Raw genomic sequence first — 5,917 nt, forward strand, 5'->3', positions numbered from 1 at the left:
CTGCCTAACAAAGTCATTCTACAGTCTTGTTCATGAAACCTATTACTGGTAACTCCGACTCCAGTCGAGTTGTCAGGAAAAAAGCAGATATCGGAGTCTTGTATTTGCTCTAAAGGGGTCAAAGGTTAAAAATGGACAACTATAGCATTCGTTACATGGTCCAAATGAAACAAATGAGACCAGAATGACTCCTGGAAAAAACTTAGCAACTTTACGCTGCCTTCAGGTGCTATTGGGAATGGGATGAAACTTTCCACTTGTGAGTTCAGAATTACAAGTGTGTTGTGTTCAAGTCCTTTTGTTGTCATAGGGAAATAAAAAAATGGCATAATTTATGGTGACCTGTTATTTGGGCAAAACAGTTTGTCATGTGTTCATTCATCTGCTACAGCATTGTTTTATTGGGGCTGGGGGGTTGCAAATTGTGTATACTATAAATGTGCAAAATCCTCAGCTAACAGCAGCAGAACGTTAATAAAAGCGGTGTTTATCATTCATGATGAATCCTTCGCTGATCTCCGCCATGTTGAAAAGTTTAAAGGTTATGTTCATCTCAGCAGCTTGTGGATCAAAATTTTTTCCCAGTTCTCCAGCGGAAAATAATGAGGGGCATTCGTGTGCAATTTTTGAGTTTGTAACTAGCATTTACCATAATTTCCATAGCATGTGAAGGTTTGATTAGTACCTGGGCATCCGGAAGTTTTTTTTTTTTTTTTTAATAAACATAAGCCTTAAATAAGCATAACATTCCTCCCCTCAGTGTTACGAACTAAGGTACATCGTGGTACTTATGGAGAACCCCCCTATCTCCCATTTTGCGAACCTCCGGTCGCAAATGTATTTTTTAAGCCTCGGATGTTTTCAATTCCTAATGACGCTCATGATGCGAGTCTATAAGACAGTAGTTTCCAACCCTTTTTGGCTCGTGACCTCATTTTAATATCACAAATTTTTGGCGACCCCAGATTCAAAATGGAGACATTTTTTTCTAAAATTTATTTGTTTTTGATCATGTAATAGTTTGCTATATTATGTTGTAAATAAACATTATTCTAGACAACATTTAGTCTATATAATGGATATTATTATGGACAGAGGCAGAAAAGCCAAGTGTAGATTACTGCACAAAGGTAGAATTTTATTTTCCTTAGTCAGGATATGTACAGTCAGTCCAGCTTGGATTCACAAGGCTGACAATTAATATTGAACAAACAAGAACTCAAACTACGAATTATGAAAGAGCTGCAGCATCTGAAACCGACCACAATGAACATTTGAAAGATAAACAGAACCACAGTGCTTCAGTTTCAGCTTCACAGTTTGTCATTATCTTTTATGTATTATGATTGTCTCTGTTAACTCACCATATATTTTTAATCAGTACATTTTTTTTTTTTTATATTTTTTTTATCAATTTCTAGAAATTTCAGGTGACCCCATTTGAATTCCAGGTGACCCCACATGGGGTCCTGACCCCAAGGTTGAAAAACACTGCTAGAAGATAAAGGGCTTTTTGAAGCGGCATCTAGTGGCTGTATTGCATGTCAACATATTCCGGTATTGGCTTTGCTTTGGAGCTGAGGTCTTTGTCCCTCAATAAAAATACTCAAGTTAACAAGTCAAGCATTCAAGTAACAGCAGAAATACACAGTTAAATTATCAAAATAGAATTACTGGTTTGGTCGGTCTGGCTGATGTACAATAAATGACATCATTACACTATTCATTGTGACTCATCACACGTTACTGTTACTTCTACTGGAAGTGGAGCTGCTTCAAACTACATTAAATTGGTTTTATAAACAGGGATACCAGATACATGAGGGATCATACCATGATTAATGCAATAATAATAACAAAAAAAAATTCTGATGAGCAAAGTTTTTTTGAAATACTGGATGATTTGAAGTTCAGAGGGAAATGTCATTATTAGTCTGTAGTTCTACACACTTTTTTGAGTGAGACGGCAGAAGCCAAAAAAGTTGGGAACCGCTTTGATCTTAAGCAATGTGTCATATCTTGAAAGCTTGTTTTATTATCCGTGGTGTCAAGTCTTATCTGAAGTAAGTTGCTAATGCTGTCAGATAACTGCAGTGGAGTAAAAACTGCAGTAATTGTCCTGTAGAGGAATAAAGTTGTATAAAATGGAAAGTTCCTCAGATGTTCTCTGTGTGGTTCAGGTTGTGTTTTTTTTACTGTTCACATAGTTTTAAATGTCACTGGTTGAATCACTGTTGTTATTAGCCAGTGATGCAAAAAAGTGAGTCATATGAAAAAGACAAATATGACACATGACAAATGATGTTTTTTTTTTTGATGATGATGATTATAAAAACAAATCATTACAAAGTGTACTGGCACGCAAAATGGCTGCATTAACCTGTAAAGACCCAAACTTCCACTGGCGATCAAAATCATTTACTGATATAAAACGATAAATAACTGTTGATCCATTAACCTTATCAATCCATGTAAATAATTGGTGTAAAATACAGTTTGTCATTTTTTCATGGTCCTCAGATATGACCCATTTGGATATTCAGAGGCTCCATAGTGAACATGGAAACATAATCTTCTACAGCATTGATTCAGCAGTAAAACCCATGGAGTTGCATCAATGACAGTGGATGGAGACACTTGTTTTTATGTTCAGTTAATGATATAATTAACTGGAAAAGCCACTTTTTTCTCCATTTTCTCTTTTTTTTTTTTTTTTTTTAATATAACATTCAACTTTAATTTGAGCTTTTATGGACATCAATCATGATCTGTAAATTAAATATAAGAAAGTACCTGATTTTCACTTAAGAATGCAAAATACTAGATATAGTATTCAAATAAATGGTGATAAATCTCTTAAAAAAAGTTAAAAATTGAGAAAAAAATTACTTGGGAACTGCCAGAAAAGTAGCACTGGGTCTTTATGGGTTAATAGAAGTTTACAAAGTATTTGGAAAAGACACACAGATAACATGTAGAATTACACCAACAAGAGATCATGTCATCGGTGTAATGTTACTTCTCCTCTTGTTACCGGTCCACACTTCAGTAAATCCCCTGTAGACGGTTTCCATTCACACTGTGTGTATTTGCAGGAGCAAACCGACGTATGTAACGTATGACAGACGCCTGATGCAATTTGAATAGCAAATCAGTCCCTATATCTACACAATGCAACGCCAGTTTCGTCAGGTTACTGTTCTGTTCCACTCTAATGGAAAAGTTTTTTCATTACCATGCTCTCTGCCTAAAGGAGTCAGCTCTTTGAAACTCAGCCACTAAATCATGTAACTCTTGTAAGTATTTTCTGCTGCTGCAATCCAGGGAGTACGCTGAGATTCTTGGGAGTTCAGAGCAAGGTTACGGCTATCTCTCCTCTCCTACGAACCCAATGGTCGGCCTTGTGTCCAAGGCGTTTTGAATTAAGTTCAGCGCTGTCGTGTATGGGAACCTGAGATCACCGCCAAATGCAATACTTCCTGGAGTATTTCTGTCAGAACCCTGGCCTTTGAAAACAAAACACAGTGAAATCACAGCGGCCCTGTTTTAATCAATTAAACATATGTCAACAAGCAATATGCTAATCTTTGTCTCGACGGGGAGAGCAAATTCTCTCCTGGTGATGTATGATCAGAAGTCAATCACAGTTGTGGAAGGATTTACAGACAGAACCGGCTTTTAAAAAAATAAGAAACTTTCATTTAAAATCACTTAGAGTAAGTAGTATAAAACTTTCCTCATTCGGTTTGTCATCTTTGTTTGGACAAGGTAGGTGATAGCAGGCACAGTGAAGTGAGTCAGAGAGCGGTAGTTTCCATGTGGCATGATGTGTGTGTTGTATGTTTATGTGTCTGTGTTTGCGTTGGATAAAGAGGCAGGAGGGAAACAGCCTTCCTGACTGGTATCAGCCGTCAAAGCCTCCAGTCTTCTGCAGAAACTGCGTGGAGTCTTAGCTTTAGTCATCTGGGTCAGCTGAGGGCTAAAGTGTTTGGTGGGATTTTTCTAGCCCCTCCCTGCTCCTCGACCCACAATGCAACGCTTCGTCTCAGACCCACACTCTCTCAGATCGAGGTATGCTTGTGTAAACATCATTTGGTCCACTGAAGTCTTGAATTGTAATAAATTTTAATCTAGAGCTTAAGATAGCAGCAGAGAGGCATAATACGGACGGGGATAAATTGCAGGATGCAGCAGGCTGACAGACGAGCCTAGCGAGGCCTCTTTTCTCTGCTGATTGGAGGAGACTCCACTGAGACCTCTTATGAACACTCCTGATAACCAAATGAGCATCTGAAATAAATAATCGGCTGACGTGTGGCAGAACCCCAAACAGAAGACAGAGCTGTGCGCTGAAGTCTCACTAGCAGTTGAAAACACATTTTTCAGTTTTCTTTGTAACATTTGTTTGGGTTTGTGTTATCTAATTTACAGGAGGATGCTATTTTTCGTTTCTTTTGAGCTGAAAATACAAACTAATGTCAATAGAAGAAAGTGACTGGCCGATACTTACTGCTATAAAACATTAAGAACTAGAAGCACTCGGAGAGCACAGACCTCTGCCAAGAAAGATCAGTGCCCTAGATTTGGATGAAAATTTCAGGAAATGTTGATACTGGCACAAGGAAGAAATGATTAAATTTTGGTGGTGATTGGGGTGGGGGGTCCACAGGGGCCCACTGATCTGCCTTGGTGGAGGTCTGCTCTCTCTGAGTGCTTTTCTAGAAGAGACAGCACAGACCTCCACCAAGGCAGATCAGTTGGCCCCTGTGGCCCCGTGGCCCCCCCACCCCCAATCACCACCAAAATTTTATCATTTCTTCCTTATGCCAGTATCAACATTTCCTGAAATTTTCATCCAAATCTGTCCAAAAATTTTTGAGTTATCTTGCACACAAAAAGACAGACAGACAAACAGACAAACCAACGCCGATAAAAATATAACCTTCTTGGCGGAGGTAATCATCAGTGAAGTTATAAAAAATCACAGACTAATGTTGGGAGAAGTGGATGTAGAGACATAAAACATACACAAAAAAAGTTTGACTAAATATCCCTGACCAAAAGCAAATACTTCATTTCACTATTGGAAAAAGCATCGAGGAGGGGACATCAGAAGCAACATGTATTAAACGTGCAAGACATTTTCATTTTAAATGTAGATAGACCTCCTGCCTCCATACAAACCAAAGGTGCAAGATCCCAGGTTCATTAAGTCAAAGTCCTGCCATGTATTGGTTCCAACCTGTTCATTTAACACGTCATTCCATTAATTATCCATCTACCTCACAGGTGTCAAACATGTGGCCTGGGGGCCAAATCCGACCCGCCAAAGGGTCCAGTCCGGCCCTTGGGATGAATTTGTGAAATGTGAAAATTACACTTAAGATATTAACAATCCTTTTAGTTCAGGTTCCACATTCAGACCAATTCAACTTCAAGTGGCCAGGACCAGTAAAATACTATCATAATAACATATAAATAATGACAACTCCAAATTTTTCTCTTTGTAAATGTAAATATTTTCATGTATTTACACTAAAACAAAGTATAATTTCATAAAAAATGTGAATAACCTGAACAAATATGAACAACCTGAAATGTCTTAATAGAAGTAAGTGTAATTTTACCAATATTCTGCCTGTTACTAAATGTTTTGTGTGTTTGTAGATCCACTGTGATCTGTACGTTATAATGCACAAGTGTAAATGATAAACTGAGGCAGAATATTGTTAAAATTACGCTTAATTTTTCAGTTTGTTCATGTTATTCACATCTTTTGAGAGGATAGTTTGTAGATGTAAACCTTCTCATAATGTAAATTTACTTTTTTCGCTCTAAAACAGAGAAAAGTTTGGAGTTGACATTATTTATATATTATTATGTTATTATTTTACTGGTTCGGCCCACTGCAGATCAA

At 37.6% G+C, this 5,917-nt stretch overlaps 1 long non-coding RNA gene across 1 annotated transcript; it reads right to left on the minus strand.

The window, feature by feature from the left end:
* Positions 1-421: 421 nt before the first annotated feature.
* On the minus strand, positions 422-5,501 carry LOC115436735 (uncharacterized). The gene is made up of 3 exons (XR_003937866.1): positions 5,490-5,501; positions 1,754-1,758; positions 422-511 (listed from the first exon to the last, which is right to left on the minus strand). It is a non-coding gene; the product is annotated as an uncharacterized LOC115436735 (long non-coding RNA).
* Between the last annotated feature and the right edge of the window lie 416 nt (positions 5,502-5,917).

Source organism: Sphaeramia orbicularis, chromosome 17 (assembly GCF_902148855.1).
Source record: "Sphaeramia orbicularis chromosome 17, fSphaOr1.1, whole genome shotgun sequence".
NCBI classification, from domain to species: Eukaryota; Metazoa; Chordata; class Actinopteri; order Kurtiformes; family Apogonidae; genus Sphaeramia; species Sphaeramia orbicularis.